The sequence below is a fragment of the Haliotis rufescens genome, unplaced genomic scaffold (genome assembly GCF_023055435.1).
Source record: "Haliotis rufescens isolate VD_foot unplaced genomic scaffold, xgHalRufe1.0.p SCAF_125, whole genome shotgun sequence".
Lineage (NCBI taxonomy): Eukaryota > Metazoa > Mollusca > Gastropoda > Lepetellida > Haliotidae > Haliotis > Haliotis rufescens.
The window spans coordinates 71,061-88,444 of NW_025963808.1; positions in this window are offsets into that span (position 1 = coordinate 71,061).

The window sequence follows — 17,384 nt, forward strand, 5'->3', positions numbered from 1 at the left end:
ATGGTGATACATGAAATACATGGTGATACATGGTGATACATAGTGATACCTGAAATACATGGTGATACATGGTGATACCTGAAATACATGGTGATACCTGAAATACATGGTGATACATTGTGATACCTCAAATACATGGTGATACATGGTGATACCTGAACTAATGGTGATACATAGTGATACATGGTAATACCTGAAATACATGGTGATACCTGAAATACATGGTGATACCTGAAATATATGGTGATACATGGTGATACCTGAAATACATGGTGATACATGGTGATACATGAAATACATGGTGATACATGAAATACATGAAATACATGGTGATACATGATGATACATGAAAAACATGGTGATACATGAAATACATGGTGAAATATGGTGATACATGAAATACATGGTGATACATGGTGTGAAATGGTGATACATGAAATACATGGTGATACATGGTGTGAAATGGTGATACATGAAATACATGGTGATACATGGTGATACATGAAATACACGGTGATACATGGTGATACCTTAAATACATGGTGATACCTGAAATACATGGTGATACATGGTGATACATGGTGATACATGGTGATACCTGAAATACATGGTGATACATGGTGATACATGGTGATACATGAAATAAATGGTGATACCTGAAATACATGGTGATACATGGTGATACCTGAAATACATTGTGATACCTGAAATACATGGTGATACATGGTGATACATAGTGATACCTGAAATACATGGTGATACCTGAAATACATGGTGATACATGAAATACATGGTGATACATGAAGATACATGAGGGTACATGAAATACATGGTGATACATGAAATACATGGTGATACATGAAATACATGGTGATACATGGTGATACCTGAAATACATGGTGATACATGAAATACATGGTGATATATGAAATACATGGTGATACATGGTGATACCTGAAGTACATGGTGATACATGAAATACATGGTGATACATGGTTATACATGGTGATACATGGTGATACATAGTGATACCTGAAATACATGGTGATACCTGAAATACATGGTGATACATGGTGATACATGGTGATACATGGTGATACATGGTGATACCTGAAATACATGGTGATACCTGAAATACATGGTGATACATTGTGATACCTCAAATACATGGTGATACATGGTGATACCTGAACTAATGGTGATACATAGTGATACATGGTAATACCTGAAATACATGGTGATACCTGAAATACATGGTGATACCTGAAATATATGGTGATACATGGTGATACCTGAAATACATGGTGATACATGGTGATACATGAAATACATGGTGATACATGAAATACATGAAATACATGGTGATACATGATGATATATGAAAAACATGGTGATACATGAAATACATGGTGATATATGGTGATACATGAAATACATGGTGATACATGGTGATACATGGTGATACATGAAATACATGGTGATACATGGTGATACCTTAAAGACATGGTGATACATGGTGATACCTGAAATACATGGTGATACATGGTGATACATGGTGATACCTGAAATACATGGTGATACATGGTGATACATGAAATAAATGGTGATACCTGAAATACATGGTGATACATGGTGATACCTGAAATACATGGTGATACCTGAAATACATGGTGATACATGGTGATACATAGTGATACCTGAAATACATGGTGATACCTGAAATACATGGTGATACATGAAATACATGGTGATACATGAGGATACATGAGGGTACATGAAATACATGGTGATACCTGAAATACATGGTGATACATGGTGATACATGAAATACATGGTTATACATAGTGATACATGGTGATACATGGTGATACATGAAATACATGGTGATACATGAAATACATGAAATACATGGTGATACATGATGATATATGAAAAACATGGTGATACATGAAATACATGGTGATATATGGTGATACATGAAATACATGGTGATACATGGTGATACATGAAATACATGGTGATACATGGTGATACCTTAAAGACATGGTGATACATGGTGATACCTGAAATACATGGTGATACATGGTGATACATGGTGATACCTGAAATACATGGTGATACATGGTGATACATGGTGATACATGAAATAAATGGTGATACCTGAAATACATGGTGATACATGGTGATACCTGAAATACATGGTGATACCTGAAATACATGGTGATACATGGTGATACATAGTGATACCTGAAATACATGGTGATACCTGAAATACATGGTGATACATGAAATACATGGTGATACATGAGGATACATGAGGGTACATGAAATACATGGTGATACCTGAAATACATGGTGATACATGGTGATACATGAAATACATGGTGATACATGAAATACATGGTGAAATATAGTTACTATTTTTGTTTTATTGTCAGCTTATTACATGCACACTGAGGAAGTATGAATTTATATATTATATATTATTATTTGAACATGCTGACTCTCTTTTCTGTATGTTTCATGTAAATCTCTATAACGGATAATGGACACAGCCAACTATCCTAAATCTCAAACCAGGATGTGGAACTATCTCAAGGCCTCCTACATCACCACCAGTACAGAGTGCCAAGACAAGCCAGCTCCACATCCAGATTCCCTGATGACAGCCGAACTTTACTTTATGTTGCCTTATACCAAAAGAGACTCTATAATATTTGTTCTTTACTATACTACCAGTGAAATATCATGCATTGTCCATCTAAGTCATAATTACTTTATTTTACACGTTTGGGGTCCAAACTTTTCAGACGGAGGGGAAGTTATCATGATATAACATTTATACTCAGTTTTCCTATAATAATTAGATCCACAGCAAGGGCTTTTATAGGTTACCATTGTGTAACATTTATACAAAATTTCATATTATTATAGAGCGGCGAGTAGTACATATTAATCAAGGAAAAATGCAGATACAAAATATTAGTAGTTTCAGTTATGGCTTTTTTTTGCTAGCCTTAGGTAACGAGAACACATCTCCCAGACAAACTATTCAATAAGACAAAAGTTATGTCTACATAGTTTAATAGATTTAGAGCTTTTATACAAATACTAGCCTTACAACAAGATCCCATCTCCCAGACATAATATCCAATTAGACAAAAGATATTTGTACATAGTCTTATAGACTGCCTTGAACTATTTTATTTAAGTGAAACTGTCATCCCCTATATTAGAATAACATTCAACAAATACTTCAATTTAGACTCATTAAGGATAAGCCCCATACAAGCTCGTCTATAGTGATACCATAATCTCTTTCCAAGCACCCAGTAAATATGTCAACACGATTAGTGCCAGTCAGCAGGATTAACAGGATTAAGTATTCCCCTCTGTCTAACCATTCATTAACCATAGGGCACACCCCATTGTGTATCAACCAATCATATTCCTTTTCATTGTTCTAAGTTGTGTTAATACATACAGAAGCAAAGGGGTTTGTGGCTCATACCAAGCAGACCTCTCTCCGACAGCCCAGAGGGTTCTACCGACTCTGCGGCATCAACAGCTGTATTTTAAGATATTGTAAATTGTTCATTGTTCTTGTGAATAAAATTGTGATTAGTCTCCTGTGACTCCGGCTCTTTGCTGAAAAATTCCCCCAAGAAAACCAGCACGCCATTGGAAGGTTTTGTTCATGCAAACAGAATCACAATATATGAAATACATGGTGATGCATGGTGATACATGGTGATACATGGTGATACCTGAAATACATAGTGATGCATGGTGATACATGGTGATGCATGGTGATAAATGGTGATACATGAAATACATAGTGATACATGGTGATACATGGTGATACCTGAAATACATAGTGATGCATGGTGATACATGGTGATGCATGGTGATACATGAAATACATGGTGATACATGGTGATACATGAAATACATGGTGATGCATGGTGATACATGGTGATGCATGGTGATACATGGTGATGCATGGTGATACATGGTGATGCCTGAAATACATGGTGATACATGGTGATACCTGAAATATATGGTGATACATGAAATACATGGTGATACATGGTGATGCATGGTGATACATGAAATACATGGTGATACATGGTGATACCTGAAATACATGGTGATACATGGTGATACCTGAAATACATGGTGATACATGGTGATACATGAAATACATGGTGATACATGGTGATGAATGGTGATACATTGTGATGGATGGTGATACCTGAAATACATGGTGATACATGGTGATACCTGAAATACATGGTGATACATGGTGATGGATGGTGATACCTGAAATACATGGTGATACATGGTGATACAGACTGATACCTGAAATACATGGTGATACCTGAAATACATGGTGATACTTGAAATACATGGTGATACATGAAATACATGGTGATACATGAAATACATGGTGATACATGGTGATACCTGAAATACATGGTGATACCTGAAATACATGGTGATACATGAAATACATGGTGATACATGGTGATACATGAAATACATGGTGATACATGAAATACATGGTGATACCTGAAATACATGGTGATACATGGTGATACATGGTGATACATGGTGATACATGAAATACATGGTGATACATGGTGATACCTGAAATACATGGTGATGCATGGTGATACCTGAAATACATGGTGATACTTAAAATACATGGTGATACCTGAAATACATGGTGATACATGGTGATACCTGAAATACATGGTGATACATGGTGATACCTGAAATACATGGTGATACATGGTGATACATGAAATACATGGTGATACATGGTGATACATGAAATACATGGTGATACATGGTGATACATGAAATACATGGTGATACATGGTGATACCTGAAATACATGGTAATACATGAAATACATGGTGATACATGGTGATACATGGTGATATATGGTGATACCTGAAATACATGGTAATACATGAAATACATGGTGATACATGGTGATACCTGAAATACATGGTGATACATGGTGATATATGAAATACATGGTGATACATGAAATACATGGTGATACATGGTGATACATGGTGATACCTGAAATACATGGTGATACATGGTGATACCTGAAATACATGGTGATACCTGAAATACATGGTGATACATGGTGATACCTGAAATACATGGTGATACATGGTGATATATGAAATACATGGTGATACATGAAATACATGGTGATACATGAAATACATGGTGATACATGGTGATACATGGTGATATATGAAATACATGGTGATACATGAAATACATGGTGATACATGAAATACATGGTGATACATGAAATACATGGTGATACATGGTGTTACATGAAATACATGGTGATACATGGTGATACATGGTGATACATGAAATACATGGTGATACCTGAAATACATGGTGATACATGAAATACATGGTGATACATGAAATACATGGTGATACATGGTGATACATGAAATACATGGTGATACATGGTGATATCTGAAATACATGGTGATACATGGTGATACATGAAATACATGGTGATACCTGAAATACATGGTAATACATGAAATACATGGTGATACATGGTGATACCTGAAATACATGGTGATGCATGGTGATACATGGTGATATATGAAATACATGGTGATACATGAAATACATGGTGATACCTGAAATACATGGTGAGACATGGTGATACATGGTGATACATTTAATACATGGTGATACATGGTGATACCTGAAATACATGGTGATACATGGTGATACCTGAAATACATGGTGATACATGGTGATACATGAAATACATGGTGATACATGAAATACATGTTGATACCTGAAATATATGGTGATACATTTAATACATGGTGAGACATGGTGATGCATGGTGATACATTTAATACATGGTGATACATGGTGATACATGAAATACATGGTGATACATGAAATACATGGTGATACATGAAATACATGGTGATACATGGTGATACATGGTGATACCTGAAATACTTGGTGATACATGAAATACATGGTGATACATGAAATACATGGTGATACATGGTGATACATGGTGATACATGAAATACATGGTGATACATGAAATACATGGTGATACATGAAATACATGGTGATACATGGTGATACATGGTGATACCTGAAATACTTGGTGATACATGAAATACATGGTGATACCTGAAATACATGGTGATACATGGTGATACCTGAAATACATGGTGATACATGGTGATACATGAAATACATGGTGATACATGGTGATACATGAAATACATGGTGATACCTGAAATAGATGGTGATACATGAAATACATGGTGATACCTAAAATACATGGTGATACATGGTGATACATGAAACGCATGGTGATACATGAAACACATGGTGATACATGAAATACATGGTGATACATGGTGATACCTGAAATACATGGTGATACATGGTGATACCTGAAATACATGGTGATACATGGTGATACATGGAACGCATGGTGATACATGGTGATACCTGAAATAGATGTTGATACATGAAATACATGGTGATACATGAAATACATGGTGATACCTGGTGATGCAAGGTGATACCTGAAATACATGGTGATAGATGGTGATACCTGAAATACATGGTGATACCTGAAATACATGGTGATACATGAAATACATGGTGATACATGAAATACATGGTGATACCTGGTGATGCATGGTGATACCTGAAATACATGGTGATACATGATGATACCTGAAACGCATGGTGTTATATGGTGATACATGGTGATACCTGAAATACATGGTGATACCTGAAATACATGGTGATACATGGTGATACATTTAATACATGGTGATACATGGTGATACCTGAAATACATGGTGATACATGGTGATACATAGTGATACATGAAATACATGGTGATACATGAAATACATGGTGATACATGGTGATACCTGAAATACATGGTGATACATAGTGATAGATGGTGATACATGAAATACATGATGATACATGAAATACATGGTGATAGATGGTGATACATGGTGATACCTGAAATACTTGGTGATACCTGAAATACATGGTGATACATGAAATGCATGGTGATACCTGAAATACATGGTGATACCTGAAATACATGGTGATACATGGTGATACATTTAATACATGGTGATACATGGTGATACCTGAAATACATGGTGATACATGGTGATACATAGTGATACATGAAATACATGGTGATACATGTTGATACCTGAAATATATGGTGATACATGGTGATGCATGGTGATACATTAAATACATGGTGATACATGGTGATACATGAAATGCATGGTGATACATGGTGATGCATGGTGATACATGATGATACATGAAATGCATGGTGATACATGAAATACATGGTGATGCATGGTGATGCATGGTGAAACATGGTGAAACATGGTGATACATCCACCCACTCATCCATCCAACCATCCACCCACTAATCCATCCACTCATCGATCCATCCATCCACCCACTCATCCATCCATCCACCCACTCATCCATCTATCCATCCACTCATCCATCCATGCATCCACCCACTCATCAATCCACCCACTCATCCATCAATCCATCCAACCACTCATCCACCATCCATTCACTCATCCATCCATCCATCCATCCACCCATTCATCCATCCATGCATCCATCTATTCATCCATCCATCCACTCATCCATCCATCCACCCACTCATCCATCATCTATCAATCAACTCATCCATCCACTCATCCATCCATCCATCCACCCACTCATCCATCTATGCATCCACCCAATCATCCATCCATCCATCCATCCACCCAATCATCCATCCATCCACTTATCCATCGATCCATCCATCCACTCACTCATCCATCCATCCATCCACTCACTCATCCATCCATGCATCCACCCAATCAACCATCCATCCACCCAATCATCCATCCATTCATCCACTCACTCATCCATCCATCCACTCACTTATCCATCGATCCACCCAATCATCAATCCACTTACGCATCCATCCATCCATCCACTCATCCATCCATCCACCCACTCATCCATCCATCCACCCACTCATCCAGCTATCCATCCACTCATCCATCCATCCACCCAATCATCCATCCTTCCACCCAATCATCTATCCTTCAACTCATCCATCCATCAACCCACTCATCCATCCATCCGCCCTTCTCATCCATCCCTCCATCAACTCATACATTCATCCACCCACCCATCCATCCATGCATCCACCCAATCATCAATCCACCCACCCACTGACCCATCGATCTACCTACTCACCCACTCATCGATCGATCCATCCATCCATCCATCCACCCAATCATCCTTCCATCCATCCACCCACTCATCCATCCATCCATCCATCCACCCACTAATCCATCAATGGATCCACCCAATCATCAATCCACCCACTCATCCATCCATCCACCCACTCATCCATCCATCCATCCACCCACTCATCCATCCATCCATCTACCCACTCATCCATCCATCCATCCATCCTCCCACTCATTCATCCATGTATCCACCCAATCATCAATCCATCCACTCATCCATCCATCCACCCACCCACTCATCCATCCATCCACCCAATCATCCATCCACCCAATCATCCATCCACCCACTCATCCATCCACCACCCACTCATCCATCCATGCATCCACCCGCTCATCAATCCATTCACTCATCCATCCAACCACCCACTCGTCCATCCAACCACCCACTCATCCATCCAACCACCCACTCATCCATCCACCCACCCACTCATCCATCCATCCATCCATCCATGAGATCTGCCACTGTGGCCGTGAGCTCCACGTGCGTGCGTGCGTGTGTGACCAAGAGAACTGCCACTCTGGCCGTGAGCTCCACGTGCGTGTGTGTGTGACCAAGAGAACTGCCACTCTGGCCGTGAGCTCCACGTGCGTGCGTGTGTGACCAAGAGAACTGCCACTCTGGCCGTGAGCTCCGCGTGCGTGTGTGTGTGACCAAGAGAACTGCCACTCTGGCCGTGAGCTCCACGTGCGTGTGTGTGTGACCAAGAGAACTGCCACTCTGGCCGTGAGCTCCACGTGCGTGCGTGTGTGACCAAGAGAACTGCCACTCTGGCCGTGAGCTCCGCGTGCGTGCGTGTGTGACCAAGAGATCTGCCACTCTGGCCGTGAGCTCCACGTGCGTGCGTGTGTGACCAAGAGATCTGCCACTCTGGCCGTGAGCTCCACGTGCGTGCGTGTGTGACCAAGAGATCTGCCACTCTGGCCGTGACCTCCACGTGCGTGTGTGTGTGACCAAGAGAACCGCCACTCTGGCCGTGAGCTCCACGTGCGTGCGTGTGTGACCAAGAGATCTGCCACTCTGGCCGTGATCTCCACGTGCGTGTGTGACCAAGAGATCTGCCTCTATGGCCGTGAGCTCCATGTGCGTGCGTGCGTGCGTGCGTGCGTGTGTGACCAAGATAACTGCCACTCTGGCCGTGAGCTCCATGTGCGTGCGTGCGTGTGTGCGTGCGTGTGTGACCAAGAGAACTGCCTCTATGGCCGTGAGCTCCATGTGCGTGCGTGCGTGCGTGCGTGCGTGCGTGCGTGTTAGACCAAGATAACTGCCACTCTGGCCGTGAGCTCCACGTGCGTGCGTGCGTGCGTGCGTGCGTGCGTGCGTGTGTGACCAAGAGAACTGCCTCTATGGCCGTGAGCTCCATGTGCGTGCGTGCGTGCGTGCGTGCGTGTGTGACCAAGAGAACTGCCTCTATGGCCGTGAGCTCCATGTGCGTGCGTGCGTGCGTGCGTGCGTGCGTGCGTGCGTGTGTGACCAAGAGAACTGCCTCTATGGCCGTGAGCTCCATTTCCTCCTTTAAGCCACAACAAGTTTATTGTTTTGTAGATTTATTTTCAGGAAAAATTTAAAAACTGTTCAGTTTTAAAATCATTAATTTAAATTATTTGTTGTTGGTGAGCCAACAAGGCCACTATGGGCACCACTCTCTCAGTTTAACCTTGTATACACACAAACCTTTGTAATAGAGACATCACTTGAATCCAGGTTATGGATGTAAACAATAAATATTCAATTCACAGAGTCTGCACCAGTATTGGCTTGCAGAATATGGTGGTAAATATGGAGTCACGAGTTTATTGTGCGTTTTACTCCTGGGGTGACGACAACAATTACACGCATTTACCTCAATCTTTATTCCACTTTATTGTTTGTTAATTTGGGGAAACAAATACTTTAAACACCGGAAAAATAATTTCTACTTAAGACAAAGTAGCCTATATGTACCAGTGTTCTAAATTTGAAACCCACAGGATATTTTATTATTCCCGTCACTGTTGTCTCAATCGCCTCTGTCGCTTCAGCCATTATGGCGGAGGTCACGTGACGTTATTTTTTTATCAAGGTAAACTCTTTCTTTGTGACTCATGTTTAAACACGTTCCTTGTGCGTATTAATACGTGTAAACTAGGAGTAAAATTAGGGCACTTCTTTAATTCCAAAACAAGTCACACAAACTGACGCATTAGGCCACAAACGTTCTCTCAAGTTGACCAGTTGTCTGGCCGAAATCAAACTGAAATTTGACCACATAAAGCGTCACTGTCAGCTGTACCAGGACCAAGGCCACAGAGTTCAAGTACAAAGGGCATGACGTCATCATCGCCAGTTCTGACGTCATCATCGCCAGTTCTGACGTCACAGGTTTCAACTCGGTTGAAGGTCTTCCTACCATAAGCTGGGCCCCGTCTCTAATATCACAATAAGTTGACGACACGCAAAGGGAGACAGGAACCAGCTTATTCCTATCAGTGGTCGAGATGTCATTTTAACGTTTCAAATGTCGCGCAGAGAGTGAAAGTAAACCAGTTTTGACTAAATTATAAATCTTCTATAGACGGATCAAAGTTTAGTGCTCCTGCCGTGCGACGGCGGCCTCTGAACAAACCAAACAATCCAGTGATGGATGGACCAGCAACGAGCCAGTTACCTTTGCATCTATTCATGCAACCAGAGTCAACGTCAAACAAATGAAACAGCTCTCAATAATTGTAATAACCCAAAAATATGAATACTTTTCAATCTTATGCTTGTCATAAGAGGCGACAAACGGGATCGGGCAGACTCAATGACATGGCTGATGCATGTCATCGTATCCCAATTGCGTGGATCGATGCTCACTACATTAATCACTGGATTGTCTGGAGGGGCGGTCGGGTAGCCTAGTGGTTAAAGCGTTCGCTCAATACGCCGAAGACTCGGGCTCGATTCCCGACAGGGGTACATTGTATGAAGCCCATTTGTGGTGTCCCTCGCCGTGATATTGCTGGAATATTGCTAAAAGTGGCGTAAAACCATACTCACTCACTCACTGGATTGTCTGGTCGAGACTCGATTATTTACAGACCGCCGTCTTATTGCTGGAATATTGCTGAGTGCGGCGTAAACAACAAAACAACCAAACTGACCGACCAAGCCAATATATCACCAACTGATATATCCCTTTTAGGAAATCTCTGCTACACTGAGAAACACATTAAGCTTTGTGCAGTAGATTTATAGTAAACCAAAACTCTTTGGACACTTTCATTCATATCAAGAACCTTCATAAGTATTTAAAGTCGGTTGTGAGGACGAAAAAGTGTCTTTTTCTGAACAGGGTCAATATGTTTCGGTTTACTTCTGTTGTCTTTTCAATTTCTGTTCACACCCGCCATCACAAGTCAAGTTGTGTCATATGGTAGAATTTCTCTACATTATGCAGAACCTTTTAGCATTAGACTATAAAGGTAATTTTTTTGGTAACATAAATCTTCTAATATAAATAATATTCTTCCTGTAAAGGTATTGTAATTATGGTATATAAGTGCAAATCCGGCAAAGCGAGTCAATGAAACAGGGGCCTTTTGACTGAATATATTTCTTTAAAGTTTACTGGTTTTCAGGCCAAGCTGAGATTTGACTTGATGCCACTGTTAGCTGAGTCACTGCCAAGTTTTCTAACACGCAAGGACAAAGGTAATGACGTCATTTTTTTAGCTCTGACATCAGCATATTCATTCCGTCTGTGAAAGATAGATTTGCTGCAGGAGATTTCAACCGGACTGGTTTCCTTCTGTGTGTGGCGCAACGAGTTCTTGGTACCAGTTTTAATAAGCTCCTCACATCGATGTATCGTTCCCTACACATTCTATACTTTATCCATACCGCGGGTAGCATGCAAAGTAATGGAGCTTTGCAGGAAGACTAGTTCCACGCTATTGTTGCGCCCGATACTTAGAGACGGGACCAAGCTTTCGTCCATGTCCCCTCTGGTTCAGCGGCCAGCGCAAGCAGTGCCATCCAACACGACCTTGAACTTTCTTGAATCAGAACATGGCGGCCAGGAAGTGATTTTTAGAACTGATCGTGATGGTGTTTGCTGTTTTATAAGCAAAATATGATGTGTCATCGGATATCTTACCAGCCCGTCGATACATAAGGTAGTATCTTCACTGTTTATATTTTTAAAATATATTTTGAATGTATAGATTAAGTTGTAGACACGGACCTAGCGAGACTTGCATTCGACTGCACCAACAGGCACTGTTGTGTTGTGTGCGGCCGAGGCAAGACATGGCCCTTGGTGTCAATCCTCCCTCCTCTCAGGAAATAACGGAGCAATGTTCGTTAATATTATGACCGCTAATTGCCAATCAACAGAATTCTTGTAAACACAGATGCGCCGTAAGTGTATCCAGTGTGAATTTGGGTTGTTTTGACTATTTCTCAGAAAACAAACACAGGGAAGCTGAAACTCGCCTGATCTCTCTTATGTCAACCTAAAGTTGGTTCATATGCTCTCTTTCCAAAGTATCGTTTGGTTTAAATGGCATTACCCATCACTCCCTGCCATTGACCCACCCCTCCCCATCACTCCCTGCCATTGACCCAGTGTGAATTTGGGTTGTTCTCAGAAAAACACACAGGGAAGCTGAAACTCAGATGATCGCTGTTATATTGTCAGCGTAAAGTTTGTTCAAAAGGCAAGCATGCTATTGCTAGCCATTACCCGTGTATAATTTGTTCAGATAATTTGAATATATTGAAGTGGCCATGGACTGGCAGTAATTTGGAAATACATGTAGCAGGTTTTGACATTAACCATGGTAAGTTATGTGTACAATGACCTGACCACCCTGTACACAATGGTGATAGGGAGTGATGGGGAGTGGTGGGTCAATGGTAGGGAGTGATGGGGAGGGGGTGATGGTAGGGAGTGATGGGGAGTGGATGGGCAATGGCAAGGAGTGATAGGGAGTGGTTGGTCAATGGCAGGGAGTGATGGGGAGTGGTTGGTCAATGGCAGGGAGTGTTCGGGAGTGGTTGGTCAATGGCAGGGAGAGATGGGGAGTGGATGGTCAATGGCAGGGAGTGATGGGGAGTGGTTGGTCAATGGCAGGGAGTGTTCGGGAACGGTTGGTCAATGGCAGGGAGAGATGGGGAGTGGTTGGTCAATGGCAGGGAGTGATGGGGAGTGGTTGGTCAATGGCAGGGAGTGATGGGGAGTGGTTGGTCAATGGCAGGGAGTGTTCGGGAGTGGATGGTCAATGGCAGGGAGAGATGGGGAGTGGATGGTCAATGGCAGGGAGTGATGGGGAGTGGTTGGTCAATGGCAGGGAGTGTTCGGGAGTGGTTGGTCAATGGCAGGGAGAGATGGGGAGTGGTTGGTCAATGGCAGGGAGTGATGGGGAGTGGTTGGTCAATGGCAGGGAGAGATGGGGAGTGATGGGTCAATGGCAGGGAGTGATGGGTCAATGGCAGGGAGTGATGGGGAGTGGATGGTCAATGGGAGGGAGTGATGGGGAGTGGATGGTCAATGGCAGGGAGAGATGGGGAGTAGTTGGTCAATGGCAGGGAGTGATGGGGAGTGGATGGTCAATGGCAGGGAGAGATGGGGAGTGGTTGGTCAATGGCAGGGAGTGATGGGGAGTGATGGGTCAATGGCAGGGAGTGATGGGTCAATGGCAGGGAGTGATGGGGAGTGGATGGTCAATGGTAGGGAGTGATGGGGAGTGGATGGTCAATGGTAGGGAGTGGATGGTCAATGGCAGGGAGAGATGGGGAGTGGATGGTCAATGGCAGGGAGAGATGGGGAGTGGATGGTCAATGGTAGGGAGTGGATGGTCAATGGCAGGGAGAGATGGGGAGTGGATGGTCAATGGCAGGGAGAGATGGGGAGTGGATGGTCGATGGCAGGGAGTGTTCGGGAGTGGTTGGTCAATGGCAGGGAGTGTTCGGGAGTGGTTGGTCAATGGCAGGGAGAGATGGGGAGTGGTTGGTCAATGGCAGGGAGTGTTCGGGAGTGGTTGGTCAATGGCAGGGAGTGATGGGGAGTGGATGGTCAATGGCAGGGAGAGATGGGGAGTGGTTGGTCAATGGCAGGGAGTGATGGGGAGTGGATGGTCAATGGCAGGGAGAGATGGGGAGTGGATGGTCAATGGCAGGGAGAGATGGGGAGTGGATGGTCAATGGCAGGGAGTGATGGGGAGTGGTTGGTCAATGGCAGGGAGTGTTCGGGAGTGGATGGTCAATGGCAGGGAGAGATGGGGAGTGGATGGTCAATGGCAGGGAGTGATGGGGAGTGGATGGTCAATGGCAGGGAGTGATGGGGAGTGGTTGGTCAATGGTAGGGAGTGGATGGTCAATGGCAGGGAGTGATGGGGAGTGGTTGGTCAATGGCAGGGAGTGATGGGGAGTGGTTGGTCAATGGCAGGGAGTGATGGGGAGTGGTTGGTCAATGGCAGGGAGTGATGGGGAGTGGTTGGTCAATGGCAGGGAGTGTTCGGGAGTGGTTGGTCAATGGCAGGCAGTGATAGGGAGTAGTTGGTCAATGGCAGGGAGTGATGGGGAGTGGATGGTCAATGGCAGGCAGTGATGGGGAGTAGTTGGTCAATGGCAGGGAGAGATGGGGAGTGGATGGTCAATGGCAGGGAGTGATGGGGAGTGGTTGGTCAATGGCAGGGAGTGATGGGGAGTGGTTGGTCAATGGTAGGGAGTGGATGGTCAATGGCAGGGAGTGATGGGGAGTGGTTGGTCAATGGTAGGGAGTGGATGGTCAATGGCAGGGAGTGATGGGGAGTGGTTGGTCAATGGCAGGGAGTGATGGGGAGTGGTTGGTCAATGGCAGGGAGTGATGGGGAGTGGTTGTCAATGGCAGGGAGTGTTCGGGAGTGGTTGGTCAATGGCAGGCAGTGATGGGGAGTAGTTGGTCAATGGCAGGGAGTGATGGGGAGTGGTTGGTCAATGGCAGGGAGTGATGGGGAGTGGATGGTCAATGGTAGGGAGTGTTCGGGAGTGGTTGGTCAATGGCAGGCAGTGATGGGGAGTAGTTGGTCAATGGCAGGGAGTGATGGGGAGTGGTTGGTCAATGGCAGGGAGTGTTCGGGAGTGGTTTGTCAATGGCAGGCAGTGATGGGGAGTAGTTGGTCAATGGCAGGGAGAGATGGGGAGTGGTTGGTCAATCGCAGGGAGTCATGGGGAGTGGATGGTCAATGGCAGGGAGCGTTCGGGAGTGGTTGGTCAATGGCAGGCAGTGATGGGGAGTGGATGGTCAATGGCAGGGAGAGATGGGGAGTGGATGGTCAATGGCAGGGAGTGATGGGGAGTGGTTGGGCAATGGCAGGGAGAGATGGGGAGTGGATGGTCAATGGCAGGGAGTGATGGGGAGTGGTGGGTCAATGGTAGGGAGTGGTTGGTCAATGGCAGGCAGTGATGTGGAGTGGTTGGGCAATGGCAGGCAGTGATAGGGAGTGGTTGGTCAATGGCAGGCAGTGATGGGGAGTGGATGGTCAATGGCAGGGAGTGATGGGGAGTAGTTGGTCAATGGCAGGGAGAGATGGGGAGTGGATGGTCAATGGCAGGGAGTGATGGGGAGTGGTGGGTCAATGGTAGGGAGTGGTTGGTCAATGGCAGGGAGAGATGGGGAGTAGTTGGTCAATGGCAGGCAGTGATGGGGAGTAGTTGGTCAATGGCAGGGAGAGATGGGGAGTGGATGGTCAATGGCAGGGAGTGTTCGGGAGTGGTTGGTCAATGGCAGGGAGTGATGGGGAGTGGTTGGTCAATGGTAGGGAGTGGATGGTCAATGGCAGGGAGTGATGGGGAGTGGATGGTCAATGGCAGGGAGTGATGGGGAGTGGTTGGTCAATGGCAGGGAGTGATGGGGAGTGGTTGGTCAATGGTAGGGAGTGGATGGTCAATGGCAGGGAGTGATGGGGAGTGGTTGGTCAATGGTAGGGAGAGGATGGTCAATGGCAGGGAGTGATGGGGAGTGGTTGGTCAATGGCAGGGAGTGATGGGGAGTGGTTGGTCAATGGCAGGGAGTGATGGGGAGTGGTTGTCAATTGCAGGGAGTGTTCGGGAGTGGTTGGTCAATGGCAGGCAGTGATGGGGAGTAGTTGGTCAATGGCAGGGAGTGATGGGGAGTGGTTGGTCAATGGCAGGGAGTGATGGGGAGTGGATGGTCAATGGTAGGGAGTGGATGGTCAATGGCAGGGAGTGATGGGGAGTGGATGGTCAATGGCAGGGAGAGATGGGGAGTGGATGGTCAATGGCAGGGAGTGATGGGGAGTGGTTGGTCAATGGCAGGGAGTGTTCTGGAGTGGATGGTCAATAGTAGGGAGTGGATGGTCAATGGCAGGGAGTGATGGGGAGAGGTTGGTCAATGGCAGGGAGTGATGGGGAGTGGTTGGTCAATGGCAGGGAGAGATGGGGAGTGGTTGGTCAATGGCAGGGAGAGATGGGGAGTGGATGGTCAATGGCAGGGAGTGATGGGGAGTGGTTGGTCAATAGTAGGGAGTGGATGGTCAATGGCAGGGAGTGATGGGGAGAGGTTGGTCAATGGCAGGGAGTGATGGGGAGTGGTTGGTCAATGGCAGGGAGTGATGGGTCAATGGCAGGGAGTGATGGGGAGTAGTTGGTCAATGGCAGGGAGTGATGGGGAGTGGATGGTCAATGGCAGGGAGAGATGGGGAGTAGTTGGTCAATGGGAGGGAGTGATGGGGAGTGGTTGGTCAATGGCAGGGAGTGTTCGGGAGTGGTTGGTCAATGGCAGGGAGAGATGGGGAGCGGATGGTCAATGGCAGGGAGAGATGGGGAGTAGTTGGTCAATGGCAGGGAGAGATGGGGAGTGGATGGTCAATGGCAGGGAGAGATGGGGAGTAGTTGGTCAATGGCAGGGAGTGATGAGGAGTGGTTGGTCAATGGGAGGGAGTGATGGGGAGTGGTTGGTCAATGGCAGGGAGTGATGGGTCAACGGCAGGGAGTGATGGGGAGTGGATTGTCAATGGCAGGCAGTGATG